This window comes from Argopecten irradians, chromosome 1 (assembly GCF_041381155.1).
Source record: "Argopecten irradians isolate NY chromosome 1, Ai_NY, whole genome shotgun sequence".
NCBI lineage: Eukaryota > Metazoa > Mollusca > Bivalvia > Pectinida > Pectinidae > Argopecten > Argopecten irradians.
Window position 1 is genome coordinate 57832825 of NC_091134.1, and position 16160 is coordinate 57848984.

The 16160-nt window shown below is 33.9% G+C and overlaps 1 long non-coding RNA gene across 4 annotated transcripts in view; it reads right to left on the reverse strand.

Moving 5' to 3' along the window:
• LOC138335094 (uncharacterized) overlaps positions 1–16160 on the reverse strand; it is a 119567-nt gene that overhangs the window by 13421 nt on the left and 89986 nt on the right. For all 4 annotated transcript variants that reach the window (XR_011210236.1, XR_011210233.1, XR_011210234.1 and 1 more), the window contains one exon: positions 3162–3264. This is a non-coding gene — a long non-coding RNA (uncharacterized lncRNA). The remainder of the gene's footprint in view (positions 1–3161; positions 3265–16160) is intronic.

The window sequence follows — 16160 nt, forward strand, 5'->3', positions numbered from 1 at the left end:
AGCAATCCAAGATGGATTAAGCGTTATAAAGACCCCGATCGCCATGTCACCCATAGTCGTAGCTTTTGGAATCATGCGCATGAGGCTGACTGGTAATTCCGTGGATGGCCACCAGAGGGCTCTGGGGATACGGGATTTGTTTGTGACAAGCAAAGGAGCCGATAGACCGCTAGACAAACGCTCAGCTCCCATTTAATTTAATTCCGGTCCTAATCAATGGCTGCACGTGTGTCGAATACAATAAAATCTGGTTTATTAGCTTTCAAAATGAATTATAGCCAGTTATAATGTAGGGGAATACCATGACAGAACCCAGATATGGTGGTCCGTTCGCATGGGTGTCACCGGCTAGCCCAAGTCACAACACAAATATGCCATTCCGAAAATATACGGGGCAGGGAAATAGTATTTGGAGGTTGTTTATGGCCGTATTAAATAGGGTTTTGTTCCAAGATAACTCAATGGAATGGTCCGTGCACTGTTCCCTGTAATCTTTAACTGTTCGGTACATTTAGGAAATTACTTGAAATGATTGAGGGTAATTCTTACACTCGCGAATACATCGAGAAAAAATGACAAAAGTTATGATGGGGCTTTATTGATAAAATGTGCCTGAAAATTCACATCTAGTTTTAACAGTACAGGCATCTGTCTATTTTTTCACTTTTCTAATTTGCCGTTTTCACAAACGTTATCCGAGAGCAATCTTTGTTTGGTTATGTAAGTGCCAACCTTGACAAGGGAGATAGATAATAGTCTCAAGTGCCTCTAAAATAAATCTGTGACATGCATCACTTTAACTAAACATTTTCATATCTCTTTTAATGAAACTCAATAAGTGTAATTAATCTGCTGGATTGAAGTTGAAGCCAACAAGTCTATGTGATGGTTGGCGAGCTATTGAACGGTTAGATAACAGTTGTTCAGACTTTTGTGCGTAGAAGTAAAGACTGATGTCCAAACGCTGATGACAGTACAAACACATGCACCGGCTGTCTAGACACTTAGAATCAACAAAATCCTCTCTTTTCTTGTTTTTAACGATCGTTTCTTAATCACAATCGAAAATAAATAACATTCAACCCGATTGAGACGTTTGTGTCCTCTACGAATGTCGCTTTGTATCCGGAATTATTTTGGACAGAAAAGGAAAGATTCATTGAAAAACAAGAAAAAACATTGAAAAAAAAGCAAGATTACATAATAGATATTAGATATTGCATGTTTCCATTCAATATGTGCAATTCATACAGGGGTTCGAAAATAAAAAAAAATAAAATGTTTTGTTCTTAATTAAGGCAGAACAAGATTTCAAATAATAGCACATTACAATATGGCATTGCAACATGTATTTTAATTTCACATAAACAATAATAATTGATTGAATCAGCTGCCGATTTATGCGAACCTTTGGACATGACTGAAAAAACCAAAGTAAGGCAATTCATTAGGTAAAATTTTGTTTCAAGAAACACCATTCATTACCTGTATTTTTTTTCTCTATATTGTGCACTTATAGTATTACAAACATAATATTAATTAAAACCATACACGAACTTAAATACAGATACTTAATGAATTACAGTTTATCACTCAGGGTTAAAATAATACACTTCGAATTGAATGGTATTTAAGAATAGGTTTCTGTTAGACATATGTTTAACACCATATTTAAGTAATTAATCAAGAAACACATGATTTTTGTCATACTGCTGAGGGGATATATGTTGGATTCCAAAGAACTTCCTTGAGGATTTGAGTGACAATAGAGGTCTACGGCAGGGTGCCCTTTCCAAACATGTGTCTTTGAAGCCTTCGACATTAATTGTTTTAGTTGAAGTGTATATTTACGAATGTGCATAGGCACACATCGGTTAATTATGCAGGTTTTTAATTAATGAGCGTTTTGACACATGACTTAGGGGACACTTTAGACGTGTGTATATCTATATAAGGAAATTTCACCGTCTTCTGTAATAAGTCAGACAGAGAAAATTCGAATACGTCTTGGTATGTTTTCATTTTGACAACATATTTGAAAAGAAACACATGTTTGTGTAGCATAAGTAAGTGGTAATTTGTCAAATAGTGTCAAGTTTGTTTCAAAAATTAAAACAATATCATATTTTAAATGCAAATGTTGTATGTCAGATAATGAGGTTTAAAGAAATATACTTAAAAACTGCCAGATGTACACTTTAATTAAAAAATAGATAAATAATCTATATTTCCATATGTATAAGGTACTTGCTATTTCATTTTTTTGATTTTGCTTTGTACACCAGAGGAGACCGGAAGACATGGATTAACAAACAGAGTAATAAATCTCAATAACGCACGAGGGTGAAATCGTTGATTTCAATTCCGAACATGCACAGAATTGGTTTAGACATTTACTTGTCACCCACGGCAAGGTCTTACATGCGTTTGGCAAGGGTGTGTGTTTGTTTGATCTGCAAATTAAATCAATTTCTTTGCCAAGTATGGTCATGTTATTATAATTACAGCACAGTGCACATGCATCAAATTGAACCTATCCGCAGACTCATTTGCTACCAGAGGCAATTTGACATCTATAAATAGCATGTATGTGAAATCCAAATCGAATTACATTGGTTATCTGTGTCGTTAAAGTTTTATGTCATTGTTAACACGACATGGACCCCCTGATTATTAAAAGTCATGATAATCAAGTTTGTTTTATTAATTAGGAGTAGCTCGATTAAATGAAAGCAAAGGATTATGTTAAATGATTGCATATGAAAATTACTCAAAACTAAACTTTTAGAGATTTTGTTTCATTAGCAGACGTTTTTTGTAATTATCAATAAATGATGCATCTTTGGTATCACCACTGAGAAATGAGGTAAACTTTATCAAAACAAATGTTTCAGCTATTTTCTCAATTTGGGTATCAATTTGGGTAGAGTATCAATCTGGGTACAATGGCGTTACTATAAAATGCCATTGATAACTACCTGAGCCAGCGAGTTACATCGAAACGATGTGCAAGAAATTGTTTAAAACGTCAGATTTAAGCATATCTAAATGTTAGATTATTATAAGATACCATATTATAATATATATAACGAGGGAATCTTAAGACACTTCAAATGAACACGCATATAACAGATGTAAAACATCTTGTCTTTTAAACTTACAGAAAACAAAGAGGTTCTAGCCATATTTTGTCCTCTGTTCAATTTGGCTTGAAAACCGGCTTCTCATTGCACATCGATGATATCTTTGTGTTGATCACCTGTTCTGTAACAGAAAGAAAAAGACATTCTGTTGTAATTTTTATTGATACTTTTTACGGAAACCAGGTTGTACTTAGGTTATATCAATATAACTTTGTTTATTTAATTGCAAAACAATTGTCTGTCCTTCGCTTCTTCTTCTGATTCCCGAACTAAACATGGTTATTATAAACATTGAGTTATAAAATATAAATATATATATATACGAAAAAAAACAAAAATAAAACAAAATTGCAATCTCTCGCGCTTTCACAGCTACCGCTGTTCTTCAGGAGATGTTTAATAATTGCAGATTTGGTTTTCGTATTCTAATTCCATCACAGTGTTATTCGACATCATTTTTATCATAAAAATGCGCCAGAGATTACAGTCCTGTTTTACTATATCTATATACAAATTACGTATTGATTCACACCGAGATCCAACAGATAACAACACAAGTTTCACCTGTAATTAATCAAGTATCATCTGTTATTACATAACTATCTACAAGTGTCCTCTAACTAAATCTAATAAGATAAAAAAAATACCTTGACAAATTTTAAATTGAAAAATAGATACATTTCTAACCCCTGATTTTGTTATGGTTATTGATCTATTCATATTTTGATGTAACTTATGTATTGAATGTATCACTCAAAAAACATATTCAAACAATGCATTTGGAGAGAATATATAATGTTTCTACATTCACTTCACGTATATACAACAAATAGACGACTTTGTTGTGCAAACTAATGTTCTGTCGACAAGTATTTGTAGCTTATTTATGGTAATATCTAATCACCAGCCAGTAAAATGACTAGAAAGCTTCAGATGTCAACACGTAGGTCAAATATGAGAAAGTGTAAGTTAAAATCTCTTACATAATGATGTCTTCATATTCAGAATTAGAACGAACTCACAAATAAATCCAGCTTCTTGTCAAAGATGACATTTAAGCTAAACACATGTATATTTATGTAAATAGAAACATGTTAACACCTGAATACATCCCTTAAACACAGTATTTTTGTCATGTTATATACAGTTATATACAACTAACACAACTTCCTTCTTGCAAAAATGCATATTTGAATAAAATGTCATAAAATACAACACTGACCGTAACTTCTGACTTACTCGTCATATCACACTGATATTCTTTACATTGATACGGTCAGTTTGATGTCGATAATGGTATATGTCTTCATCATATAGTTTGTAAATGATTATTATTTAAACGATTGAAATGTCGTTTATATTTTCTGTGAAAATTTTCAAATCCACGGATAGATCAGAGATCGTCCATGAAAATCACTTTTAACTTCATGCTAAAAATACAGGGGTTAGGGTGATGGGTTCACCTGTTGTCGGTTCCATGTTGCACTGCACTGACAACCTGCTGTGTATCTTAGGGAGTTTTACTTAGTTTACTTTAAAATCCCGCTGTCACAAGGAGACACAAATCGCAGTGTCCTACGCCACTGGTGTACCAAACGCATACACGACTATATTGGGGCGACCTTATTTTGATGGTTTTTTTTTTCAATTTAGAAAAATCAAAAAGTAACTATCTCGTTAATATCAGAGGAATCGCCTACAGCCAAGAAAATGTCACATGCATGTCATATTTTAGGTGTTAAATGATGGGCATTGCAGATAGATAATTACAAAGGCAGATCTATCAAAAATTATATTAGGTTAAGTGAAGTGAAATGAACATGTACCAGAAAATGTTCAACATTTGAATAATTGTTATTTTGATTGTACTATAAACATGCAGTAAGTGGTTTTCTTATTGTAATTTTTACCTATTCTATAAATCTATAATATGTTGCCAGTGCGTTAAACAACTTTCAACGAAGAAGGTAGTATACAAAGAGAATTGAATTGATTAATGTAAGAAATACCTAAATGACACGAATGCGTATTGTTTTAAATAAGATAGCGCAGTTCTGCCAATGCAAACAAAATTATTTGATATTTATTTAACCTAAATTCTAAGAAAATCCCTTCAGAGACCGGAATGAACTGCTTTGATGTAAAAGTAATACAATATTAGAAAGTACAAATACTCAACTACTAAGAATTGTGAAGGGGTCCCTCAACTATGCCTTCACATGTTTTCCGGTCGGGTCTGCAAATTGCAAATTATGATTGAAATCGGCGTCAGAGATCCGCAACTCTGAAGAATTATTTAACAGATTGCGTTCACATCCTTACGATCCGCACAAGTTTGGAACAAATTATCTGAACCCTATGTTATCACGAAAGCCAAACGACCCCTCCTAGACCACTTAATAGTCAATTTTGGCCCCTAAAGAGTCAAACCTGTTTGAATGGCCCCTAGAAACGCGGTGGGTCCTTAACGGAGTGTGGAGATTTCCAGCAGCTATCGCAGGGGCCATTTGGACCTGGTGTGGTTCCTGTGAATATCTGACGGCCCGCTCAGAAATCCATCGACGTTTATCTCCCAAATGAATGGCGGACGTGGGGTTTAAACTTACGAGATCATTACTAATTAAGAATTTCAATTAACACTAAGACCCATAAAACAATTGATAATTTTAACATGACTTAATTTCTTTGTTGTCACTTTTGAAAGTAGTCATTCTCAAAGGAGGCAACACGTTTTAGATCCCGGTCACGCAGACCAAGCGGGTCGATTTACAATGAAGCTCGGTACTACAATCTAATTTCCCTATCATTGTTTTGAAATTAAGAGAACACGATGCGATTGGTTGGCGTGGAAGACAGAGTCATTCCGTTGATGAAGAAATGTCCCTAGCGAGCGACTGGAAATTGGCCGGACATCGCAGTAACCGTTTGCCCCTCAGGGGGTCAGTGAACATATTGTGTGGCGAATCAATATCTCCACAGAATGCAAATACTGACATAGTCTAGAGTTATACGCTAAACGGTCCACTCCAGTAGAGAAATCAAAGAAAGAAGATTGACAAATAGGGCAAGAATCTGCATATATTACTATCTAAGAACAGATCACATCGCTGCTCTTGATGGCTCGCAACAACAAGTAATAGAACGGTAAAACGCTTGTAATTCCCTTCCCTATGAAATAAATCTCAATATATTTTATTTATGTTTTTCCTTGACAAAGAAACCCTTTTCGACCAAACAAAAGGAATTCCTAGAGCTGCCTTGTCTGTCAAAGAAAACTAGTTTAAATAGTTCGGTAATGATTAGGGGATAAGAAAAAACATGCTGTAAACACGCTTACTTGAGAACACGTTTTTGTGATGGAAATGGTATTCTTATGGTAATACAATTGTTAGGACCAGCAAGAGGTGGAAAATGGCTGTTTTTGAAGTGGCAGTCATGACAATAGATTCAGCCTAGCCACTTCTAGAAATGAAATGTACATTTTGTGTCGCTTATCCGCGGTTGAAATAGAATCACTAGAGCCTCAAAAACATCTTAATGGCAATCATGGATAAAAAATAACAACGGGAACAAACGGAAGTAAAAAGTCTGAGACTAGCAGTGGAGACAAACAAACATTGAATTAAATCGATTTTATTTGTATTTTCTGTCCCCATCGCGTGGAATATCGTGCCTTGTGATCAAGTAATGTTGTGCATTAAGAAGGTTTAAAGAAGTCCATTTAAAAAGGAAAAATGTTTAAAGACACGCGCAGTGTCGTAAAGAAATTACTGTGATTGCGCCACATGAGAACACTTTTTAGGACTATGAGAATTTTTTTATTATTGAAAATGGCAGTTTCTAAGGCATTAAAACGCTTAAATACAGCTGAATAGATTCGTTAATATTATCATTGTAGTAGAATTATATATTGATTTTAAATACAACTAATAAAAATAATAAAAAAGGCGAAAATGATTCAAAATGAAATCAGTTTGTTTCTGAAATCAAAGCTAGCAGAATAGTTCTCGTAACTTAAGTCTTACTTTCTTAAACCCGAAACTATATTAGTAACGAGACTTTACTCGATAGGAATATTACCTTTTATATGTGTTATAATACAATAAATCAGAACTTGGTAGTATAAAGATTGGAGAAATATTTTTGAATCACCACAAAGTAATGAACATCCCTATGAAACTTCCCTAGTCGTAAAACTCCTGTTGGATATGAGGGTAATCACTACGATACTTCACTTTAATTGTAACGTCAACTTTCTAATTTATATAATATTTAATGTAGTTTTATCTGGATTTTGATGAATAGTTATACATGTTACACGTACGTTATATCGGCAATGAATTATAGTATGTAAATTAAATAATGTACCGAATATAATTTTCTACTTGAGGGAAGAACTGAATTCTCCTAATAAATCAGACCGTCTGGACACGTGACCCGATCACGTGCTGGGTGATTCGTGACAATAATTAATGCTGATGTGAACAAGTACATTAACATCATATTCAGTCTCATTCTATGTTACAAATATAAATGAATTTGAATTAGTTATGGAGTTAAGGAACTTAAAACATCTTTATTTTAAGCTACACAGCGCATATGTTTAATGTGCCTGACACCGAGAACTTTTTGTAATATTGTTAAAGGTTAGAACTGTAAATGTATTGTGTACTTGGTAACAAGAGAAAATAAAAGTGTAATGTAACTTACTTAATAGAAGCAAATAAATGTAGTATTTTCAATAAAATCAAATTATTATAGCCTAATGATAAGAAGGGTAATGAACGTGGTGAATAAGGTCTGTCGTATACTGTTTGGAATATGTATATTAGAAACGGTCTTAATACTTATATGATTAGGAAGGCTGATATATGTGATAACCTTCAATATTCCATACTTTGTGTTTGGTATCAAATAATTCATAATGTAGGCATTGGTATTCTTTTTTTTAATTACTATTTATATTGAAACTTTCTGAAAATTGATAAACAAGTGTGTCTTATATTATTATAAGATTAAGTTTATATAAACGAAATCAAAATATTTCAGGAAATGACTTAAAAATAGCATTATAATATGTGTTTAACTTTACAAATTTTACACCAATCTCATTAAGTCAGAGATACTAGCTACTTCATTGTTGTAGAAAATAGTTTTCATGTATATATATTTGATATATTAATCTATCTATATTATAAATTTCACCTGAATAACGAAAAATAAAATAATAAATAAATACTATATCATCATTTATATGATGTTTAGATAATTTGATATTGTTCCAAACCACATTGACGTTGCTAACAAAATATTGTTTTGTTTTTCTCCTCACAACATTTTGAGTCTTCGTTTTCAAAGTTTACGTACACAATTAATTGCATCTTTCATGAATGATGTATTTCTTAAAGAATGTCATGGCATCTTGTTCTTTTTTTAATTAAACTGATAATACAAGTATCTTTATATTGTTGTGGAGTTGTGATAATACAATTACCCATTGCTTTCTACAGTATCACATTCAGTTGCGCTATAGTCAGCCAGGGTGTATAGTTTTCTCATTTTCTCTCCATTTTTGCTACATTTACATTTTTCGCACAAAAGCTATATATTATATATCATCCATTTGCGCATTTTAGTGTTGTTGTGTTCAAATTATTTCAAAACATTTAGTCATACATTTCCAGTCTATCAGTGGATCATTACAACGAGGGATTCATTTTTTTTCATTTTTCATTTTTATAATTTATGTATTTTAGGTGTGTGTTCTTTTTTGTGGTGGAGAGAGGGGGCTAATTTGTTGTTTAGCCGTAATTAAATTTAAAATAAATGTAGAAAAGAACTTTACCTATCTAAAATATTTGAAATTGTTACAAGTGCGAGATCCACTTACAACTACAGTCAAACCCTTTACATGTTTATTAAAATTAATTTCATTGATCTACTGCACTTTCGTGTTCTCTCAGAATAACAATAGAATTTTTTCATTACATAAAAAATCCCAAGTTTAAATATTGAAATCTGAGTATGTATTACGATCGATATAAAAGACATTAATCAATTATAAAAGAGAGGAAAAGTGTTCTATTTGATGAAAGTACCATATACATGTGCGCCACTTTATAAAGACTCAACACAATGTTATCACAATCAGTGTTAGCATTGGGAGCGTGTTTAAACCCTGGACGGCGAGGGTTAAGCATCATATTCTATAATAAAATTTCTTACTGATAAAGCTGGGGAATTAATGGATGTTTTAAACTTTAACCCTATTCCTCGGTAGAGCTCATTATTATCTATAGCCAAGATAATACACTATGGCCTTATAACAAAATAAAATAAGATCGTTTTGGATAGAAGCAGGGGGACCCACCAGCATTAACGACCGCGGGAGGCCTGCTTTTATATTCACTTATTATGAAGTTCGTGTAAAGAAAGTCCATTCATAAAATATGGTTTCTTATTTCACATCATATTCGACTTTCAACAACAAAAACTAGCCAATGTTGGAACAAACATGATGGAAAGATAGGATGAGTGAATATAATACTAAGATCATATCAAAACCAGGCACTTTGAACGTGAGACGAGCACACAGTCAATTAACTTGATCGGGGTCGTGTTTCAAACATTACCGTAACGTGACGCCAAGTTACACCAATACTTTGGGGTATGGTCCGTTTGCAGTGCGAGTTCAAATAGCTTCTTTAGTCACAAAGCTTGGATAAATAGGCTTACCGTTCATCTGATAGGACAAGGTGATTAGCATACATCTTAGACTTCTATTATGACCAAGCTAGATCGGGCAATGACATGGCATGTTCAGTGTATGTTCGAGGACAGGCGATTTTAGGTTTTAGGGAGGAGCGCGCTGCAACTTGATCAGTGATAAATGGTCAAATGCATTTTGCATATTTCTTTCATTTAGTTTTTGTTTTAAGCCTTAATAAATGGCGCTCGGTGGTTAAAACTTAAATGATTCTTAGGTGGTTTTTTAATTGTAATCGACATATGACAAAACAAAGTAACCTGAGTGCATATAATTCAAATCACATTGGAAAATCTAGTTATGAAATCCAATTCACCTTATGTTGATGGCTACAATAACCGAAAGTAAACGATACGTCAGATTTGTTTTAGTAAGACAACTGTCCATTTTGAGTTCGAAATAGTCAATACTGGTCGTAGTTCCTGGTAAGTCGGGCAAGAAAGTGTTTTATAGTTTGAAAGATTGCGTTCGTAACATAATTTGTAATGGCATGCAGTGGTACAGAGTTAGTGGTAGTACATAATGGTAAACGTCTTGATCCATATGTCAGCAACATGAGAAACTAGAGCTTAGAACTTATATGGTGATGGCGTTTGATGTTGGCTGAACGTTTGGTAATGGAATGCACAATTGTGGTACAGATTTTGGCCGTAATTTATATTTATATATGGGGGAGAGGGGGGGGGGGGTTGCTAGCGTATGTAGTGGGTGAATTTTGACACAGGAACAATTGTATCTTATAGGCAATTCTATGTTCTTCTTGACATGGTATTTATAAGTTACATACTTTAGTAATGGTTTAATGTTGTTGTGGCAATGGGCGTATCAATGGTGCTGAAATTAATATTGATATGTTTGGTATAGAAGATATTCAGACATGGCTGGTTGTGTTATTTTGCTGTGAATTACAGTTTTCTCTATTACATTTAGGAAACACAGATATTATTATATACTTAGTCTATCTGTAATCAACCATGAAAACACATATATTATTATATACTTAGTCTATCTGTAATCAATCATGCTTAATATTAACACTACTGTGTAATAATTAGATATCTTAAGGCATGATTTTTTTAGTTCGTATTTAATGATTCGTAAACACTTTGTTTTAATCTGATTTCAGCATTTCCTTTACACAATACTGCCAAGAAGAGATACTTCTTGAACAGACGTGGGAGCACACTGTCTCTTAATTAACTTTGTGAAGACTAAATGAATTAGAATTTAAATAAATCATATTAAAATCGAAGATAGAAAACCAAACCCTCTGTCTTCGTTAGCTAACAGATGTGATTTTTATAGATAAAGTACAGGTGGTCTATGAATTAAGCACTACCTGAAAGAGAAGGGCTTTTAATGTAAGGGGTATAAAGCTGCCCGCTATATCTATGTGTCACGGTTGTGAAATAGAAGAAGAGAGGATAAAAGCCATCTCATCAGTACACCAGTCTATTTAATGGCCGTTTAGAAATATCTTTGATAATGCATTAACTGGTATTCGTATCAGATCGGGAGGACTAGATAAATGCTGGATTCGGGGATATTTGGGGTAGCAAGCCAGGGATCAGGAAATAATGAATTTAAAGAAATAGAGGATATGGACCTATCGTCAAAAATTAATATTAGATATGTGTGTTTTATTGTTTGGAGAATATGATGTACAAACTGCGATTAACCAGCCTCTGAAGAAAGTAATGAAACAGCATGTCGGGTTATTTTTTACAAATAAGACGGCAGTATATTTTGTCAAATTTATAGCGTCTGGTACTTTTTAGAGCTTGATGCACTCTAAGTTAGATTAATAAATAAAAGCACTCACCGTGGCGTAATGCACACGGTCATAAACTCCTAGGATTTAAAAGCTAAAATACTAGGGGAGATATATGGCCATTTTACACATACATCATACTTTAGGCCTTTTTAGCCTCGTCCATCTAGAACAGTTTTCACTAAATATTGTCATCTTCGTGGAACTCGCCTGTTTGGGTTAGGTAACATTACGTGATGTAGCAGACTGTCTTAGCTGATATCTGTTGGCTTTTTTCGTTAAATTGATATGTTGACTTTTCCGTAAAACGTTTTTGATCCATTTGAAATTTACATCTTTATTGTGAATACAGTTGAATGGATATGAATGTAAATTACCGTTAAAATACCTCTCTAAGAATTCTTTCAATCCTCTATGCGGTACGATATCACGCAGAAGATTGCATGGATCTTGTATCACTGATTAAGATTCATCGTGCTTTTCATGGTTATATGGGGGTATCAAACTATTTCAATGCACCATTGACTGTCCTTAAATCCGGATATGTACATGCTCTTCTCATGATATTAGTTGGTTTATACTATTTCCGACGATGGTGTGGTCTTTTGAATACATACAATACTGATTTGCAGCTAAAAAAAATCAGTTAAATGTATGAAAAGATCAAAATTGTGAACTGATCCTGAATGAAAAACTGCAGCACAATATTTCAAATGTTGAATATATCACGCTATCTAAAATTGTGAGAGGAAATATCTTTATTTCGATTCACAGAGAAATCAACACTTTGTCCATTAGGTATCGCAGGTGTTTCAACGTTTCAAACATATCAGTTTCTACGGTGTTGATTGCTTCATGCAACACCTAAACTACATCTACTTCTGTACCTGTCGACAATGGCATAATAACTGTTCATGGAAATACAAATGATATTTAATGATAAGTTGTTATCATCAGTACCTGATGCTAATTTTGAAAAATAATATCCTTTTTACTTGGAGCTCAGATTCTCGGTGGTAAAGAAGCCAACGTTAACTATATGATAACTAGTTATTTTGGATGTCAAATTGTTGACAGAAAAAATATCAAAAATAGTTGTCTTTTACAATCATATATAGTTCTGTATTTTTGAACTGTTTTACAAAGACATCTGCTTACACAATACAATTTCATATGCCTATGCACAATATCGTGTCAAACTTCGCCATACTTTGTCTCATCAAAAATCTGTCAACCTAAGAATCCAATAACGGTCGAAATTATAAGACATTCGATATACATCGGCGTTCATGTTTCGGTTCAATATTTATTAATGGTGTGTCCTTTTGTTTAAGACTGATACCAAACCGAATAATACCCACCAAAACTATTTCATTAATCAAAATGAAATTGCAAATAACCGCTATACAGTCCCCACTACCGGAAGTACCAGAGATGTGGTCAATTGTATAGGCTGTGGTTTCACACTAAGCGTCTGTTAGATGTCGAACAACATATAATCACTGTCACCAAAACTCTTGAAAGCTGAATCACAAATGGGGCGTTATCAGTAAAATTACGGTAGGCTTCCCTTCCTAATACTACTCGAATAGTTATCTGGCGTGCTGGCCAGAACTCCACTATCTTAACGGCAAATCTTCGAGACAGAGGACCATGGCAGGCCTTTAGAACGTTGAGTCTTGCAAAGAAAGGGTTCCCCTGTCGTGTCTTGTGGACGTAATTAGGCAAACAAACTTTGCGCATAAATGAAGCGTCAGCATTAAGTTCATTCAGTCCCTAATTTTCTCCCCTGAGTACGCTAACGTGTTATATTGGCACGAGTGAGGAGGGCAAATACATTTAAATCCTAATGACTGGGTTTGGTCATCGATTGGAGAGAACAGCTGGTGGGGCCGCTATAATGTCGACCATGCATCATCCGCTCGACCTGCCTCATCGAATAGTCATCAATATCAAGGTTGAAATATATGTAAAATATAGTTAACATAACCTTTATCGTCCGTTGCCTCAAACACAATATCTTCAATAGATTTCTCATAAATTGTACTATCACCTGTATTAGTACCTGAATTTTATATCGGCTTCAACATACCTTCAACCTCTCATCCTGTTCGTGTTCATGTACCAATCATCTCTCAATTCGTCTTAACTTATTTCTTACATCGTCTCCCTGTACATTAACGTCATATTATCCTTACCTCACATAATCATCACATTGTTCATCTTCGTTTTACCATATGCTATACAAAGAAACGTACGTTCCTAATGTTTTTGAATAATGTTTTTTTTCTAAATGATATTATGTTGAACTGTTTGATCATTAGTGTTTATCCTTTCCCAAAACCCTATCCTCGATATACCAGGGGTTACAATCACTATCATTATATTCTATAATATATATTTTCTATAATGACAGCGGAAGTAACCCTTGGGATATCGATGATACAGAATCCACTTCCATAGATCAGCTTGTTTCTAATGAATCCAGACGTAGTTGGTGAAACATAACCTTGCCATAAGAAAAGAGTCACGTATTAGGCAGTAAATCAGTAGTTTCCTCGTCTGCAAAGATATTAGAACTAGTAGATATACTTCAAGAACTTTCTACTTCATCCTATAATTTATAAACGGTTTAAATAAGAGAAAATTTGCAATCTTACATCAAAGTCATTCTTTTTCTTGACCTTTTGTTGACTGAACCTGTTGGAATATTTGTGGTGAAACCGTCAACCGTTTCTTATTGCTGACCTTAAATCGTTAATCTATTTACATGAGCTTTCTACGATTTACAACATTCTTACCTAAAAGTACACCATCTGAAACATTATCACATTTTTGTATTAATCAACCCCGCGGTTTTTTTTTATTCATTCGCGTTTTTTCTACCGTGAAGGATTTTTTCACGGACAAACTGCTATCGAGTGATCTGTAAATATATCTATTTTATCATCTACATCATCCTCTAATGGGCAGACCTCTGTACATCATCTGCCGCATTGTTCGGTACTCACCGCTGGGACATTTGAGGTATTAACGTCATTTCCCAGTCATGTCAAGTTTGGTTAGCTTCTTTTCACATAACAATAAAAATATAACAAATGGAAGATTACGATGAAAAATTAATATAATTGTATAATTAAAATTGAGAATAATTGCTTTCTTTAAAATCCTACTAGAGAAAAAAAATTCTAGCAACAAAGGTGAAAATGTTATGTGTGATCATACGAAGGATGAAGAACGTGTGAAAGTAGTATATTCACTAATAATTGTAAATACCACATCCTTTATAATGCACGATCTTTTATGGCTATTTAATGTACGAGTATGTGTTATAAAAGCATCTTGAGGTAAGTTGTTGTCTGAATCGTTATGCATAATCATTAAATTAACTTTGTTGATTAAACATGTTTTCAAGTTGGTTGGTTTATCAATCTTAACTTTCTACAAGTACCTAACGTCATTCAATGACGAAAGTATTCCCAGTATGCAATGTGTTGTGTGGGTGTGATTGTTTGGGAGTCTGCGGTATATTTTTGTCTTGGCTCCATGTAATGATGGAACCCTCTTTATACTACTATCTCGCCAAAGACACTGGCCACTTGACAGCATGTAACTCATCCGGTCATAATACATACTGAAATGGGCGAACCACTCGCCCAACTCCCTTTATGTCGTGTGCTCAGCAGAAACTAAGACGTTTTCAAAACATATCTCGATCAAGGAATATGACCCATTCATACTAGGAGTGAGTGCTCAACTCAAAACCAAAAGGTGGGAGGCTGTGTCGAGGGATACGTTAGGAAGAGGAAAGGTAGTCAGGAAAAAGAGAGAGTTTATGAGTCGTCTTTTACGATTTCTTACGCCCTACCTTTAAGTCTCTATGTGTAACTATATGTTACCAGTTAATTTGAATACTGAACTTTTAAGTGAAATACTCATTAACAAGCGGTAGAACAATTTTGTCAAAAGTCTTCTCAGGTGATAATAGTTTAACTACATATTTAGTATTCGTCAAGGTGACCCACTATATCCAATTCATAGAGGTGTTTGGAAAAATAGGCTGTCTTTCTGTAACTTGATATCTCTATACAGTTTGCCATGAACTTCCGGTATGGCTGCATATCCAGGTGTATGTAATACTCCATATGTGGTTTAACGTAACAAATTTAATACCTCAATGTCACCGGCTTCTCTGTTACTTTTCAAAAGGGAGATAACTCTGACCTAAATGCGGACTTCTGTTTCTTGAGTCCGTGGGAATTCGTAAATTCTACTTGAGAAAAAATCTATAAATGTGCTTTGATATAATTACTTAGAATTATAATATAATAACTACCTTGGATTATTTGAATATATTATACAAAGCAAAGATATTCAAATCATCACAAACATCTCTTCGTTATATCAACTACCTACATTACATACTTTTGTGATAACATTTTCTGAAACTATGCAAAACTATATGTTGTTCTTGTAGATC